The sequence below is a fragment of the Plutella xylostella genome, chromosome 19 (genome assembly GCF_932276165.1).
Source record: "Plutella xylostella chromosome 19, ilPluXylo3.1, whole genome shotgun sequence".
NCBI lineage: Eukaryota > Metazoa > Arthropoda > Insecta > Lepidoptera > Plutellidae > Plutella > Plutella xylostella.
Window position 1 is genome coordinate 2,358,878 of NC_063999.1, and position 18,683 is coordinate 2,377,560.

At 36.3% G+C, this 18,683-nt stretch overlaps 1 protein-coding gene across 1 annotated transcript in view; it reads right to left on the minus strand.

Moving 5' to 3' along the window:
- Window positions 1–16,141, minus strand: part of LOC105387814 (adipokinetic hormone/corazonin-related peptide receptor variant I) — an 88,438-nt gene extending 72,297 nt beyond the window's left edge. Inside the window, exons 1-2 of the mRNA XM_048628030.1 lie at window positions 15,917–16,141; window positions 1,672–1,730 (exon numbers count right to left, since the gene is read on the minus strand). The gene's annotated coding sequence lies outside the window, so the exon portion shown is untranslated. The remainder of the gene's footprint in view (window positions 1–1,671; window positions 1,731–15,916) is intronic.
- Window positions 16,142–18,683: the final 2,542 nt, after the last annotated feature.

Consider the following 18,683-nt stretch of genomic DNA (forward strand, 5'->3'; position numbering starts at 1 on the left):
CGTGGATCGCGCAGCGGAGCTCTAATACTTCGTTTTTTGTACCCAGGTCCATTATATCTTTATTCACTGTAAACAAGCTCGTCGCATTTAGAGTACAACATTTCAATTTTAATTCTGAGAAAGTTTCTGTCGATTCACAGGTGCACCTAGCGTAGGTAGGTACAGTAAGCAAAAAAAACATGTCACCCAAATAGGCCACCCCAGCGAAAGTCAGTGCAAGGAGATAGGAGATAGTTCAAAGAATATTTTATTAATCCTTCCTAACTATATCCTAATCCTAACTATATATATAATATATATAATAATATTATAAATGCGAAAGTAACTGTGTCTGTCTGTCTGTCTGTCTGTTACTCTTTCACGCCAAAACTACTGAACGTATTTGAATGAAATTTGGTATACATACGGTCTAGACCCTGGGAAAGAACAAAGGCTACTTTTTATCCCGGAATTCCCACGGAAAACCTTTTAAGGCGAAGCGAAGCGCGCGGGAACAGCTATATAAGAACATAAAATCAAGCAATATTGATGACGATTCTGAAGGCACAGATTATAATTTTAGAGCTCTCATAATTTTAAATTATTTGTTTAAAAAACGACGTCAGTGTAAATCTCATTTTCGATTGGCATATTTTATGGTTAAAATTTAAATTTACATCGTCAGAATGGACATCATTGATAAAAAAAATATTTATAAAAATATCTCATTATACCTGTCACCCATCAGTGAATCTTATAATAATTAAAGTGTTTGCACTTAGGGCCAAACATAATATCTCTTTTGCTGACTGTACATAAGTTTATGTTCATGACATATAATTAATTCTCTATCCACTTCACACCTAATGAGTAATTTATGGTAGGTACATTATTTCTTCACTCTCACACACATATTTCAGTAAGTTGTACACTTTCGTTTTTGTTTTAAGTAATTGTGTGTTTCATCATCACGACCCATCACGGCACGGGTCTCCATCCAATGAAGGAAGGCTTTATTTAAGGGTAAATTGTGTGTGTGCAAGCATCAAATTAATTGTTTTCTTTCTTACAGTTAACTAAAAACTAACTTTTTCTCGTATACAAAGTGGCACCTCTAGCGGATACTATCATGAAAGTTTTGACAGATAATGATGACTGGTGAAAACGTAAACGTTTTTCGTTTTCATACATTGCCAAATCCGTAAGTACAAGAGTCTCTTATGTGGTAGGTACGGAACCCAACAAATTGCCTGCGAATGCAAAAATATACGAACTTCAGTCATCAATCTTGTTCCTTTACGTAAGACAAAGAAAGTGGCAGAAGGGAAATTGTTTTACATATTGAGTGACAAAGCTATTTTCCCTTATCATCATATTGAGTACGTACATTTTATATTCATCATAGCAAAGTCTATTATTTCAAGACATTGATATATCGGGATGTATAGCTAAACATGTTTCCATTTATACCCCCGAATCCATAAAACTCGGATACTTGGAAAACGACTTTTTGGTCCTAGACAGAAAGTCAAAATTCGAGTTCCACGATATCGCTCGCAAACCTCTTATAAACTGACAGATGACAGTTCGGATGTCATCCGATAAGACCTCAATGAGGTACTTTAGGTATTCTATATTTTCTCTATGGAAAATAGTTTAGGATTTTAATCACAATAGTCTAGCCGGACTCACCTGATTAAAAGCAGTTAAGTATTTCAATCACATCTTGGTTGCTGTGATAGGGAAGAGTTCTGCAAAAAATGAAAAAAAACAATTAGCACTATTAACACTCAGATCCTTTAAAAATCAACCTAATTCAAAATATCCTTCCAGCCAATGGTTGCCTGGAAGAAATCGCTTTAAGCGATAAGCCCGCCATTCGTACCTATATATGTGTTGGATTAAGTTTTTTTGTAATTTTTGTCCATGTTTTTGTGTACAAATAAAAATCATCTATTCTATTCTATTTTAAAGATAGTTTATAATATTCGGTATGGTACAGTCATCTTCATTAGAAGCTTTTGCATGTACACTTTTATACCTTTTAAAACTATCTATTCTAGAATAGTCTTAAGTGACAGACTTTAAGCCGAGTGGTTAGAATATGGGATAAGGTGGGGTGGGCGACGCTGAAATTTGATTTGCTGTGTTCTCTTTTTAGCAACAAGTTTGTATGTACCTATACCTACTATGTACCTACTTCCGTACTTACATCATTATTTTGACCAAAGCTCCTGTATATCCTTTAAACTAGAAAGAAAATGTATCTGTTATAAAAATTAAAATTACCTACAGAGCGGCATTGAAAAACTTATTTCCCAGAGGGGTATTATATGTATAAACATGGCCATTCTATTCTATTCTATTCTCTGTGGGGGTGTTAGTACCTGCACCTGGCTCTCTCGAGTGGAACCTTTGTGCATATCCCCAAGGTCTAAACTGCCTTCCTAAGCTTCGACCATTTCCCACCACGCTGGTCCACTGCGGGTTGGTGGGTTCACATATCTAGATGTGCTAAATCTAGATATGCAGGTTTCCTCACGATGTTTTTCCTTCACCGTAAGAGCGATGGTATACATTGTACTTAAGTTAAAAGAACTCATTGGTACATGTCAGCGCCGGGATTCGAACCCGCATCTCTTGCTTGAGAAGCGGGCGCTTACCCAACTGAGCTACAACCGCTCTGCCAAAACATGGCCATATTTTAATGAGGAACTAGGTACTGCTACCTATTCTAGTATCTACCAAGCTTTTTTTAGTGCTTGGGTTTATCAAGAAAATGTTTCGGTGCGGGATAAAAGGCAGACATCACAGACTTTTACAATTAAGGTCTGCGCAGACCTGTCCTGTAATACTGTTGTTTGCCCAAATAAAGTACAATAAAAATAAAATACACAAAGACAAAGTAGACTGACTGGGCTGTGATGAGCTGACACAAAAAAGACGTACTTCAAACGAAGAATGAACGGAATGTTTTCTTTGAGTAAAATTTTCTATCTACATTATTAAGAGAACCTCCTGTATATGATGGCCGGTCCACTTTGTGCAATCCTCAGTAGTAAGTATATTATATTCGCTTGTCCACCTGCTACAGAAACAAGATTATCTATTCTTGGACCAACAGAGCGCCTATCTCAGCTATTGCAACACCCAGGCTTGTTACTCCAGTTTATTCGGGAGCTAGGCTGACTGAGCTGAAATCAAGGAGATATGTACAAAGGTTCCACTCGAGGGAGCCACATACAGGACCTTCACGACCTTTCAGAATAGAATAGAATAGTAGTTAGTACTTCAATCTTTTGATCATAGCTCGTACAACAGATGGTTAGAGTTACACAGAAATCCATTGATTATTAAGTAGGTATTCATCAGCTCATCTATCTTTCACCTGCGACTGGGGTCGAACTGATATATATACAGGGTGTGTATTGTATATTTGATGCCTGTACCTGCCATTAAGTGCCTTTGTATTGATTTAATATTGAATAATTGATTTAATATTGGTAATTGATAGGTGTATTGTAATCGTACTCGATAGCGATAGCTTAGTAAACGGTCCAAGCTTAATTTTAGAAGCTAGGACCTCTCTCTCTTTCAGGTTATGTCTCCCATATGGTGGTGGGGTCTCGTTTTCTCTCTCCACTTCGCCCTGTCTCCAACGTCTTCTTCAGAGACTTGGCAGTGTCGTAGGTCTTTTTGCACTACGTCTATCCATCTGGTTTTAGGTCTTCCTCGGGATCTCCGACCGGGGGCGGACAGGCGCAGTGCTTCGTTTCCAACATAGTCAGGTGGTCTTCTCTTGACATGTCCGAACCATCGTAAGCGGTTTTCTTGGAGTTTGTCGGCGATGTCGCGTACTCCCAGGCTTAAAAGCTAGGACCGTTGCAGGCTAACGTAACAGGTCTTCACATAATAAATACCATAATTACACTCGCGAGCAATGAAGCCTCAATTTTTTAAACCATTTAATTTGAAATTTGAGCACAATATATTTACGTTTTTAGTTGCTAATAATATTCCAAATCGCTGTTAAATGTACTTACTTCAATGTCGCAGACGACGTCATTAAGTTAGTTTGGTGCTACGTCACTGGAACTGTTTCATTGCTCGAGCGTGTATAAATTCTGGCTGCTCGAAGTCCATAGCCAAATCCAAAAGATACAAGATTTAACTCCTGATTCGTACCAATAACAGTGTGATAAATTTTATTTGTTCACTGTTGTCACCTTGGCCTACATCTACTCAATTATCTTATAAATGCCACTATATTTAAGATCATTAGATGCAATTGAAACAAATACATCTATGATCATCTTCTAACACATTTTTTTTAACTGAGCTAAGTGCGTATCAGACTTGCGAGAATAAGGGTATATATTGACAGACAGCAGACAGACCGACAACAAAGTCATCCTATACTTAATGGTTTCTTTTTACCTTTTGAGGTACGGAACCCCAAAAAATTCTGAGTCATCTACAACTGCACAGGAATACATGATTTTTTCTTCAATTAGTTTCAGCCACAGAAATTATTAAGATTTATGTGGTTTCAGACATGCCACGTATACCAATGGATACTAGAACTTACTCATCATCATCACGACCCATCACGTCCCCACAGCTGGGTCACGGGTCTCCTTTCAATGAAGGAAGACCTAGTCCACCACGCTGCAATGGCCTATTGCGGGTTGGTGGACTGGACCCCAACACAAGCATCAAGCTTGTGCTTGGGGTAAGTGGGCAACCCGACTGTCAGATGTTTTCAAGCTGCCCGAAGGCTGATTGATTGATTGAAGACTGCTGCCAAAGCAGCAACCGGGACCCACGGCCTAACGTGCCGTCCGAAGCACGGAAGCGTCCAGAAAAGAACCACTTGAAATCGGTCACCCATCCAAAGGCTGACCGTGCCAGTTGGTGCTTAACTTCAGTGATCAGTTAAGATCACTGAAGCTCTAGCTCCTAAAACGAGCTACTTAATACGTGCGTATTATTAAAATACAAGTTTGAAACCGCTCTAAAAACTCACAGTCTGAAAACCAGTGCCGCGTCAGATGGGTGGATGCCACCACATCTGTAGCGGTGTAAGCTGAGGCGCGGGCCTTTTCGGTGCTGGACAACTCACACCATTATATTTTAATTATTCTTAATGTTATTTTGTTTTTTTACTTTTAATTTAGTTTTTAATATTTTTTTGTGTAAATTGTAATTGTAAAAATCGTTTATAAAAGTATAATTTCATGTTCGGAAGTAAACGCTTTTTATACAATAAGCCTTTTTATTAATATTTATTCAATTTTCGAATCCAAATTTCAATTTTTTAATCCGTGAGCGTCAGGTTTGAAAAAAAAAAGTGAGACCTTCATGGGAATGAATCCAGTTTTACGGTAACATAATGGCCGAACAACAATCTCATAGTAGAGTACAGTCCAACTATAAAGTAATGACAATAAAGAGTGCGATTTTGCTAAGACTTTTTGTCATTGTCAGTTATTTACTTACTTTTACATATGTTTAAAAAATAAAGTACCGATTGATAATGGCTTTTTAACGGATTTGTCCTTAAATAAATATAATAGTTCCATTAAATACGGTCTTAAACAATTAATAGTTAGAATCCACTTCCGTTTTCAGGACTTTATAGTTTTAGGGCGGATTCGACCAACGTCGAGTAACTTTTTACTCACGAGTAAACTACCAGTTACTCGCGAGTAAGCAGATTTTGCATTCTACCAAACCTGAAAACAAGATAAGTAGCTTATCCCAAGAATAAAATGTTATACCGCCAAAATTGACCGTGTAACGAGCTTATCCGAGAGTAATTTTGTAATGGCGGCAGCACATCAGCTGATTAGAAAACCGTCATAATGACATATAAACACATCTGTCAAAACATAAACAAAAGTACGTTAAAAGGCAAATTCTCAGAATAACAACAGCGAATAAAATATGAAAACATAAACAATTTCATACTCTTATAATCCATTCAAACTAAGTTGGCATGTCATTTCTATTGCATACTTTGAAAACGCACCTATTTTTATTTTAGTTGCATTACAGTTTCGTTCCTCGTTCATTCAATTAATCATGGTATAACTTGGTAGAATGCAAATATACTTATCCCAGATATTTACTCGCGTATAAATTTTATTCCGGTATAGTTATTCTCGTGTAAGATGATGTTTGGACGAATTCGCCCTTAGAGTTTTACTGTATATTCTAGCTCAGATTTTAACAGTTACGTCGTTAACTTACGTTACGGGTGACCTCATTTCTTATGTGCTTATGTAAGATTTATGATCTTTCAGAGTATTAAGAATGAAAATCTTTATTATCATATCATAATGGACACACATTAATTGAGTGGTTATCGCAACATAAATATGTTATTAAGTATATTGACACTGAAACCGTACGACAAAATATTTGTTTAATAATAATAAAGCTGTGTCAGTTGTAAAAATCATCGCTCTGCTGTGCCCTTTTATTCACATTCATAGCAAATGCTGAGCCTACCCCTTTTATCATAACTATGGATAAAATATTGTGAAATCAAGTGCTTTGTAAGGTTTTTTCAAATATTTGTAGTTTTATTGTTTTCCGTGTACGGTGGCCTGCGCCTAAAAGTATACAGGCGGAGTTTTTAAAATAGCGATCTCAAGCTCACATGCTGCTCAAGCACATCCACATAAACACCACTGCTACCCACATCACACACAACACGTCCACGGATTTATAACAGGTGTAGCTGGTCCCTTCATCATCAGGGATCTCTATTTTAAAAATTCCGCCTGTATACTTTTAGGCGCAGGCCACCGTACCTATGATAATAATAAAAATATTTTAATCACTTGTCTATAATTATGGCTACTCAAACTAACAGTGACAAAAAAGCTGAGAGTTACATAAATGGCTGTTTATTTAATACAAGTCTCTGGGACAACAAAATCGTATTATGACGATAGTTCTGTCGACCAATAACAAAGGAATGAGGTCGGCCATGTTTCTATCCTTTTGGTATTGTTAACCTGGCCGTTGTCGCGACGGAGGGTTGACGGGATAATACCAACGTGCTGAATGTCCCATGAAGATTGTGGTATGTATTGTACACCTACCTACTGAAGCCGCATCAGCACTTCATATCCTAATATTATTATAATCTTAATTATGTTTGTGTGTGTATGTGTGTTTGAAATAAATGAATTTTCTTTCTTTCTTTTAAGCTGGGCATACATTTATACAAAAGTACAAATATCAAGAGTTCTGTCACCTATTTTCTAAAGACTCACCCTGTATTAACCTAATTCCACAGAGATGCCTATGGGTGAAAATATGTTGCCGATGGCAATAACGAGAAATAACTAACGAAAATATTACAAATATTTTTCGACTGTCAAATTATTTCCCAATTCAAGCGAAATAACAATAAATTGGCGAAAAGTATTACAAATATTTCGAAACAAGGCCTTGAACTTGAGTGATCTTTTATAGTAGGTAAGGTATAGGTGCTCTGGCTAATCACCCCTGCAGAATATTTTCATAATAATGTGGACCTAAAAAAAAACTCTAATGTAGTTATTAAAGTCGTAGAACGAAAGTTGTCCAGAATGATCTCCTCTTGTAAGACCCTGTAGCCGAAAATTGTGTGAGCGAAAATTACCTTCTTGGACAAACACACGATGGGTGTCCCGTGTATCCTTAAAGGTAAGCGTCCAGCACCTATCGGTATCGTATGTATCGGACCAAACAGATTTTAAAAAATATATGGAGAAACTAGCTGTTCCCGCGAGCTTCGCTTCGCCTTAAAAAGTTTTCCCGTGGGAATTCCGGGATAAAAAGTAGCCTATGTTCTTTCTCAGGGTCTAGACCATATGTATACCAAATTTCATTCAAATCCGTTCAGTAGTTTTTGCGTGAAAGAGTAACAGACAGACAGACAGACAGACAGACACAGTTACTTTCGCATTTATAATATTAGTTAGGATTAGGATGGCGTGGGCAATGCGTACGATGCCTAAAGGTGGACGCTTACCTTAATAACGAGGTTAGCGCGTGTACGTTTGTCTATAGACAGTGTTTGAGTTCCAAACTGTTCAAATATACCCCACCCCCCCCCGTCCCGAGCTACTCACGAGTTGCAAACAAAATAATCTTATAAATTTAAAGCTGACATGGTAACTAAATAGATAGTGCTTAAAGTTTATTTTTTTATACAACAAAAAAATACTTATACTAGTGATACATCATTTAATTATCATCACATATAGGAATCTTTCAGGAAACACCTCTTGTCTGCATGTTCAAATAAAACGAGTCCTTTCATAATATCCTGGAAAAAGCTGAAGTTATTTTTTTTATACAACAAAAAAATACTTATACTAGTAATACATCATTTAATTATCATCACATATAGGTCGGTATTTATGTTGTTTCAATATACTGAAATCTTTCAGGAAACACCTCTTATCTGCAAGTTCAAATAAAACGTGTCCTTTCATAATATCCTGGAAAAAGCTAATTACATTACGGAGAAGTTTTCAGATTCTTTCATGTTAAGATCCGGTTATTTACTGAGAAATGATTTCTTAAAAGACGCAAAAGATTCCGTGTGAAGATAATTTTATTTGACGTGCAAGAGCCTGTCACACTCGAGAGAGTCGAGAGCAATCAATATAGGCTTTTGATATAGGCGGGGCGGCCCGTTCTACGCTTCATGCAAATTTACATCAAACGAGCACAGTGTCTGTGTAATAGAATTTTTCTCCAGAAGTACAATAAATGTATAAAAAAAAAAAAAAACACGCACTCACGCCTTGTACTAATGTACACCCTTGCGGGGTAGGCAGAGGTGCATTGCTGCACCCACTTTTCGCCAGAGTGTTATGTTAGTCCCAATGTAATAAATGTATAATATTTTATTAATAATATACTTATATAAGTAGGTACGATAAAATATATATAATAAGCTAAAGATGTATTAAGATGAAGAATAAAAAACAACTCTCACAATATATTGATAGTGAGTGATAACAAAATCTTAAAAAAAAACACATACACACAGTGCCAGAACTAGACCGCTTAAAAGTGACCAGTCAATTTTAATTTACCTAAGTACATCAAATGAATACCGGAATGTTTTCACTAAAAGATTATGTACGAAATAATGATCTTCTAGCTGTGTTCGTTTGATGTAAATCTACCGTTACAGGTTAAATGCGGGGTATACGAGTACTATGGAATTACGAAACCTCTGTATACAATATACTCGTACAACCGATTCCATCTTGCACATCCTACCTAGAATACCTAGACTTTGTAAGTTCTTCCTGTAAACGTCCAGTAAGTACTTAGTTTACAAATGACACCGTTTGATAAAAGCACAACTAAACTCACCTACTAATTGACTTCTAAACAATTTCTCTCCAAGCTCTTCAAACTTGAATCCTTTGATTTTAACTTGAAAGTTAGATTATTTGCCAGTTTGTCGTTTAACAACTTTGCTAAAATGTCAAGTAGCGAGCTTTATAAATAAGCTACGCAAATTAAAAAATCTACATTGGCGATGGGACGACGCTGTTGTTCGTGATTTTAACTTTAAAAGTTTTATTTTCTCGACATCCAAACTATCATAAAACTTTTATCAGAAAATTTCGGTTACTTACTTATGCAGTAGGTCTAGTGTAGCCTACACAGTGCTTTTCATTACTGAATGACTTATTTGCACTATATTTCTTCTTCTCATATGCATACATAGGTATTATGTACTTAATTAACCAACAAAAAGATTTAAAGATTCATTGCAATGTAAATAATATCATCAAATGCTTTTTTTAAGAAGATTTTAACTTGCTTGCGTGAATGATGAATAATGAATCAAAATCATTTATTTGCATGAACGTAGGTGCACAAAGATGTTACAGAAAAACATAGACCTGCTACATTCTACCCTTGTAGGGCGTGCAAAAATATTATTAAAACATATATTATGAATAACTATCATCATGTATAATTTTTGTAGGTATGTTGTGTGTTCCAAAAGTGAATAAATATTTTATCTATTTATCATTCATTTACATTATAAGAAAAAATCTTGTGAGATATATATCCATTGTCCCTTTGGAAAAAAAGATCTATGTTCATGCCACTTTTCAGGAAATTTTCCTTTACCGCCACTTTCAGAGCATGACATGAGTAACGAAAATTTCCTAAATGATGGTGATTAAAACACAAAAATTTATAAGCTATCAAATATAATGTTTGCTGGTTTAACATTGAATCGTTTCAATAAAACCCATTACCAATTAAATAATTATTATTATTACAAAACGATATTTTGCAATAAGTTTGGTGACCGGCACACGGCCAGGGTTAATTTTCATTAATTATGTAATTATGCGTGGTCTCGAACTGTATAAACGGGTGGTTATGGTTATTGATTAATCGAGGCAGTTTATATGAAACCATAATAGCTGCATATTTTATTAACACATTTCAAATCAAATCTAAAACGAATGTAAGTTTTGCGTAGACAGCGTGCTTGACGTGCTTAAAGTTGCTTGTGTGCTTTGTTGGCAACACCAACACAAAATAATATTTTTTATATGTAATAGTACCTTTATATGACTACGTGTGTGCATATTATTACCTAATAATTTATAAAAGTGCAGTAAAATCTATAATCAGCTTTTCATTATAATCTAGTGTACACTCCCGTTTCGTTACATGCTTCTCTTGTGTTAATAAGTTCTCTACTTCTTCTTCTTCCTTCCTTATTTAGGGTCGGCTTTGTTCGTCATGTCAGTGTGTCACGCCATTTTACCATATCCTCTGTCATATCCTCATTCACTCCACACTCTCTCATATTTTCTTTCACGTAATCAAGCCACGTCTTTCTTGGTCTTCCTCTCTTACGCTTTCCTTCGGGTCTCATTTCCAACACTTTTTTTGTAACATAATCATCTTCTCTTCTCATGACATGCCCTAATCGAGAAAGGCGATGGCTTTTCATCTTCCCCACTATGGCGGGCGGCAAAAAAATTTAAATATAGGTAGGTACCTACGTTCAGATGTTTCTAAATTTTACAACTAATATACCTAAATTAATAAGTACCTAAGTAAGTTCAAATTTGACCCTTTTAAACATAAGTATTTGTAACCACTTAACCAAAATGTAAAAGTAGAGATACGGGAGAACTTTACTTTACCTTTTCCGGAAAAGCCACAAAAGGGTAGCAACAGCAAGGTAGGTGTATGTAAACATTACAATATACTTGCTTACCTACGTAAAGGCAGTTAAGCCAGTAGGTACCTACACTACATAATTATAATATACTTACATACATCATATACCTAATAGGTACTTGATAACGATGTATTCAAGGTGTTCATTGAGACTGAAATAACAGTAGTGAGAATCCTAATCAGTGCAATGAGGCAGTTAACCACAAAATTATATACTAACTATGCCACAGGAATCATCTTAGCTGAAACATACTACACTCACGGGCAAAGAAACAGGTCCACTTATAAAATGCAGACACCAAAAGGCATCAATTTTTTAAATCATGAAATTTGCGTAAAATATTTACGTGTTTAGTTGGTAATATTCTGATACGCCGATAAATGTACTTAAATATTGCAGAAGGCGTCATTAAGTTAGTTTTATCAGTTTAAGAGTAATTTGGTTAATAAAAATAGATTTAAAAAAAAATATTAATTTGGTGATTTCCTGAATGGAACTTTTTCATTGCCTGTGAGCATAGACTTAGAATATATGTACTAGTATACTAAGTCTATGCCTGTGAGTGTATAATTATTTATTGATGGGTGATTGGTGATTCTCTCCCGCTCGTGACACAGATTACTAAATAGCTCGAGTTGAGAGGAAGATGACCTGACACGACAGCCCAATCACTTCCGATTCCGATGGATGAAAAATTCTTTTGACACCAACCATTTCACATTATTCGCCATAAATATTGCATATTGCATTAAATATTCAGAGCCTCTAGTATAGGTTTTGAAATTTACGAAACGAATAAAGATTACGTTACCTCCTGTCATCATACAATATCTGTCAAAAGTTTAATGATAAATGCGACACCTTGTATGCGAGAAAACGTGAACTTTTATAGTTTTCGACAAACTATCAAACGTACCTACTACACGTACATGGATCAAAATTTGAATTTAGATCAGATGGATCATTGTGTCATATTACACACAAATGGACATAATTTAGTAAGTACTAAATAATTTCCCACGAAGATGTCAGAAACATTAATTAAAACGCGAAGCTCGCGCTATTTTATAGTGAACACTAAAAGCCTCGAAATTAAAACATTTTTTCTGCGAAACTTAACTAGGAAATTCATTTGAGCTATTAAAACGTTTTTTAACGGACCCTCTCGTTGGTTGGTGCTAAATGGAGAATGACTAGTTTGCTTCGTTTTCACACAGTAACACACTGTGTATGAAATAAGATGAATGATACCGTCCGAAGAATTTTTGTAACCTTCGTTTTTTCTAGCTATCATCTTCTTCAGATAACACACCTGCTCTAACTGAAAATAGGTTTTTGAAGAAACTTCTAGTGGATATTATGCATGTTTGTGACTTATATTATGTTTTTATGAATAAATGACCTGAATAAAAATAAAAATAGGCCTCGCAAATAAACTTTGCTTAGCTCCGTTAGTTACCAAGTTTTTGATACCGCCCGCCTTCCGGTTGTAAATAACTCACTGTCGAAGGACCGGGTTCAATTCACGGCCGGGCAGATATTTTAAAGAGTTAGTAGTAAAAGAGTTACATTTTTGTCTTGTATGATATGCATCCAACCCGCTTACCAAGCGTGGTTGTTGGCAATAACGCTCCAGTCTTGCACCGCACATAATATAATAAATTTTACTCAACAAAGATGGCACACGCAGTCAAATCAAAATATTTGTTTCAACGTAGTTAAATACAGATTATATAAATAAATGTGTGGCAAATAATGCACACCTAATTATGATTATCACTGGTCGATGTCAGAGGGCACGAGCAAGTAATAATATTGTAAGATAAACAAGACACTAGGTAGCTGCTGCGGATACAAACATACACATACCTACAAGCTACAAGTGCTGACATCTGTAATACCCCCTAAGCGTGGAGGATATCAGGTGGAGTTACATAATTATGATTAATATTGTAATTATGGTGGGCTGTTCTATCAACTATTATAAGTATATGGAACTTTCATTACTTAAAAAATATTGTAAGTAGGTACCTGTACATTCCTCAAACACCTAGGTTTTGTGTTGTACCCAAAGTGTGCACAATCCCTAGAATTGATACATTTCCTGTTTAACAGATATAATTTTTTCTATACTCTACACCGGTTCAAATGTCTCAGTTTACTGTTCAGTTTTATGAGGTATGCCTGTTCGCCTTTCTCATTTTATATTCCATAAAGAGTCACTCAAAGGTTGCCTGTAAGAGATCGCTTTTAGTGATATGGCCGCATATTGAGCTTACTCTTACTTTGTAATGTAATATAATAAAATATGTTGTGTCTGTTTTTTCCAATAAAGTCATAGTTATTGTATTTTATTGTATAAGCGACTTCATACATGCCAACAGTATTATGTAAACAATAAAAAATATCGAAACATAGTACATATTTATGGCGTACCAGTAAAAACGGATGTATGAATATGAACGGGCCGTAAGATTTTCAACGTCCGTAGAAACTAAGCTTTATTTATTTTTCTGCTCGTGTTAAGTATAAATTACGTTGAAATGGTGCTCCTTGTGATTAAAACTGTAATCTTTCATCATTTAATTTTGTAGGAGTGTAACCTCACTACAGAGTGGTGTAAAAGATAGACACCGAACATTAGCAATTAACTATTCCTAAGCAGCCTCACTTGTCAAATCTGTCGTAACTTGTATGGATCTGACAGATGTTTGCCAGGCAAGCGACGCTGCTTATGGTTCGGTAGGTACCTGGGCCTCCTCCAAGACTGGAGGATCATTGCCATAATCACCACACCACGCTTGGCAGGGTTATACACTGCCGGGCAAGAAAAAGTTCCACTCACAAAATGCCGACAACAAACAACCCCAATTTATTCAAAGATTTAATTTAAAATTGGAACAAAATATTACCGATTTTAGTCTGTTATCCTGATGCTCTGTTAAATGTACTTCAATGTTGCAGAAGACGGCATTAAGCTAGCCTTTTCCGTTTAAAAGTAGGTAATTTGGTGCTTTTCTCAGTGGAACCTTTTCATTGCCCGTGAGTGTAGTATAGACTGAAGGTTTTTAATGTTTACTTTAACATAAATAATAGATCGAGTTAAAGGAAAGCAAAGTGCAGAGTTATATTGGTGTGGTAGTCATTAGACTCATTAGCGTTCCAGCATACCGTAATCGCAAGCGTGAACATGAAAGCGTATAGGGCTTAAAAACCACTGAACATCGAAATTGGATGTGCGCGTATAATGTGGTATTTATCCCACTGAGGGCAGAGGTTAATATAACCTAACCAACGTTAAAAACCTCCAACATTCAACACTAAAAGTAGCATAGCTTTTGAACGGATAAACCGATTTTGATTAAATAGGGCTAAGAACCCTCGGGATAACATTATCTATATGATCCAAAAAAAACTACTTAAGTATAGAATTTTATGTTATTTATTAGCGGTAATCGGAATCGGCTGAGTATATTTACGTACACATTTACTCTACTTCCTATTACTGTAAGATATATTTTAGTTTTAGTAGTTTGTTATGTAACTAGTATAGCAAGGGTTTCATTACCCCATAATCCCGTCAGCTATGAAGTTACTATATAATATTTATTTTATGTATTTAAGATAGGTACGATGATGGCAAATACCTATCTAGCACATTCCGTCCGTGACAGGCAAAGCTCTCTGAAGTTTCAGAAAAGTTGTGTAAAGTTTAAGTGACTTTAAAAGCTGCTGCTGCTTTTTATATCTATGTTACGTCTAGACTCTAGAGTAGAGCGACTTACCTAGATACCTAAAATCTAGGAAACATACAACAATTCAAACCACATACACACACGAGCAATGAAATAGTTCCAGACAGTTCCAGTGACAATAACACCAAATTACTCCTAAACGGAAAAGCTACCTTACTATCTCTGTCTGAAATATTGACGTAAGTATAATATTTAACACTTTTTAAAGCGCTTCATAATAATATATGTATTATAATATTATTAAATGATGTGTTCATAGGAGCGGTGGTAGCTCAGTCGGGTAAGCGCCCGCTTCTCACGCAAGAGATGCGGGTTCGAATCCCGGCGCTGACATGTACCAATGAGTTCTTTTTAAAAAGTACAATCTATACCATCGCTCTTACGGTGAAGGAAAACATCGTGAGGAAACCTGCATATCTAGATTTAGCACATCTGGATATGTGAACCCACCAACCCGCAGTGGACCAGCGTGGTGGGAAATGGTCCAAGCTTAGGAAGGCAGTTTAGACTCTGGGGATATGCACAAAGGTTCCACTCGAGAGAGCCAGGTGCAGGTACTTACACCCCCACAGAGAATAGAATAGAATAGATGTGTTCATAATCAAATGTTTAAAAAAATTATGTCGGCATTTTGTAAGCTGAGCTTCTTCATTGTTCGCGAGCGTATTTCTTACACAAGCAATCATCATCACTACTTATAAGGTTTGTAATCGTTCACTGCTGGATAACAACAACAATCAGTCCCATGCTTTCAGCATCCAGTCACTGCCGGCTCGACGGCTCTAAGGTCCGTGAAGCAAGCTGGAGGGCGTCCCACGCTACGCTTGCCTGTTCGTGGTCTCCACTCGAGAACTCGTTTGTTCTTCGGTTAGTCTGCATATTAAGAAATGAGGAACAACAACTATAAAAGCTTAAAACTTTAAAAAGTCCAACTGAAACTTACTCAAACTTTTTGCATCTCCAACTCCACACAGCGAACTCAAAACACAAAACACTTCCTGGCTGGAACGACACAAAAACAAAATCCACTTCGAGATTCCAAATTCAAATTTCCGGGGGAACAAACGGATCGAATGATTGCGGCACTTCACTTGTTTCTTCTGAATGCGTATTTACGAACTCACGAGCGTTGCTGGTGCGCTCCAGGGTAGGACTGGCGAGGTGGCGAGCGTAGAGGCGTAGAGACGGCCACGGGCGGCCGTTATCACGCGGGCGCCCGCCTAGATGCTATCGCCCTATGTCACCTTGATAGCTGTCGTAAATATGTAGCTTATCTGTCAGCTATTAAGACTGTAGCTTTTTTTCTTAATTGGTGTTTTTTTTAAATATCGCTCTATCGAAGTAACTAAAGCGATGGACCTTTGACCGGATGGAAAATGGAAAAATAAACAGGATTATTAGGTAAGTACTTACATTATTCTCACATAAACCTCATAAGAAATGGTTATTTATTGTAATGATTATAATTAAGTATAGGTAATAATATATTCTTAAAGTTAAGTATATTTTGCAGAGGTTTAAAATTGTTGTAGATAACTACCTAGGCACTTAGTTTAAGCTTTCCTCTGATATGTAGAAAGCTTCCAATCGAGAGTCAGATGCAGGTATTAACACCCGCACTAAGAATAGAATAAAATACTCACCTTCTAATATAAGTATATAGAATACTCTTTATTTATACACCGAAGACCTAAGGATACATACTTACTTACATAATATTATAGATAAGTACAAAAAGTATAATAAATATACCATTTAAATGTAGGTAAGTATAAGTTATATTAATATAAATATAATATGGTCTGTAAATGATAACGTTAGATTAAGCAATTACACTAAATTGGTATTAGGTACATGGATCTCACAAGTTTTTACCGCTGCGCTGTGAGACTTGGTATTATACATACATAACTTATGTTTTTGATATTGATTCGTCTATATATGTAAACAATACGCTAACTGACCTATAGGGGTATGTACCTATGTTTGCCACATGTACATACCGTTGGTAGCGTAGTTAGTTAGCAGATAAATAGACGGAATTTAATTCCATTTTCTCAATTCAACATCGTCATCTTATACTAAAAACTTCTTGAAAACTCTTCCCTGACCACTCGATAAATCTCTGGGGCGAGTAATTTGAGATGTTTTGTCCTCGACCAAATAGGCTCTCCAAACGAAATGAAAACCTTTTCAACTTTTGCTTCGGATTTCATTTCCTATTTATTATTTTTCAATACAGCAGCTCGAAAATCTCCTATTGTTACCTACGCAACCAATACTCTTCTTATAAAATACATAGCAATTAATATGGCAATTAATATTAAATTAAAATTATTTTATTTCAGAAAGTTGTGTAAAGTAGTCTGTAGTAGGAGTAGGCACTAAGTACTTACACAAGAATAAGTTGTGTAACTTGGATAAATTGGATCGATCGATGCTTCGCTTTCCTAAATAGTTTTTTTTTAAAACCCGTAATAATAGGGCTACCGGTAATAAACAAAGAGGATTAGTTTAGGTAGAGGTACTTTACCTTGTTTTAACTGAGTTAGGTATTGTGTGATTAACGTAACATGGCGGAAATCTTCAATCGGCTGATGGTTACCTTATTATAATTTCAATGTCATTTAAGTAACACGATACCTATACGGATTGATAGGAAGAATAGAAGTCAGAGTTCCTCATCAGCTATTAAGGTTGACTGGTAGAAATTGCTTTTAGCATTAAGCTTACCTTTTGTAAATTTTGATCCTATATTTGTGCTATAAAGAGATAAATAAAGAGCTGAAAATCTTATATTTGATGAATTTCATGAAACTTAGAACAAATTGTTTTTAATACTATGTAGTTAGGTAGGTGTACTTAGTAAAAAAATAAATGAAAATCAAATGAATATCAGTTCAGCCGTTTGAGAACTACACTACCGACAGATACGCAAAAACGTTAAACTTATAACACCCCTCTCGTTACATTATCATCATCAGCCCGTTGTCTCCCACTGCTAGAAATATAACTCTCACAAGCAGCGCCACAATACTCTGTCCTCGGCCTTCCACATCCTGCCAATACCGGCCACTTGTCTGAGGTCTTCGGTCCACCAGGCCGGATGGTGCCCCACTCTACGCTTGCCTGGTCGTGGTCTCCACTCGAGACTTCGGTTGCCCTACCGGTCGGAAGGAAAACATCGTGAGGAATTCTGCACATCTTGATTCTAGAAATCTAGATGTATAGTTGTGTACCCGATACTCATTTAAAAACGGCGATACGGCTCGTGATCTATCACTTGAGTACAAATGTAGTAGCGAAAAGTGAGTTACTTGCGAGTTACCTCTGACTACCCCTTCGGGGATTACAGTCGTGAGCATGTAGCATGTATGTAGTTAGGCTATGCTATGGCTGCCCCACTGCCACTTCAGCTTGCAGATTTCAAGGCCTTTATCTTTGTAGCGTCGTGGGTCAGTAAGAAAAATGACACGGGAAAATTTGTCAACGTTATGTGCATGGGACTCTTCTTCTTCTAGTGCCTCTCCACTACTGAGGTTGACGGTCAGCTCTTCATACTCATCTTTATTCTTTGCCAAGCGCATCAGCTGTTCTACGCTGGCCCGTCCACACCTGGAGAAGTTGGTATCGATGACATGGAACTCTACTTACGCTTAAATACTTAGGCATAGAAAATAAGAAGTTAAATGGTAGTGGTATTGTGGGTT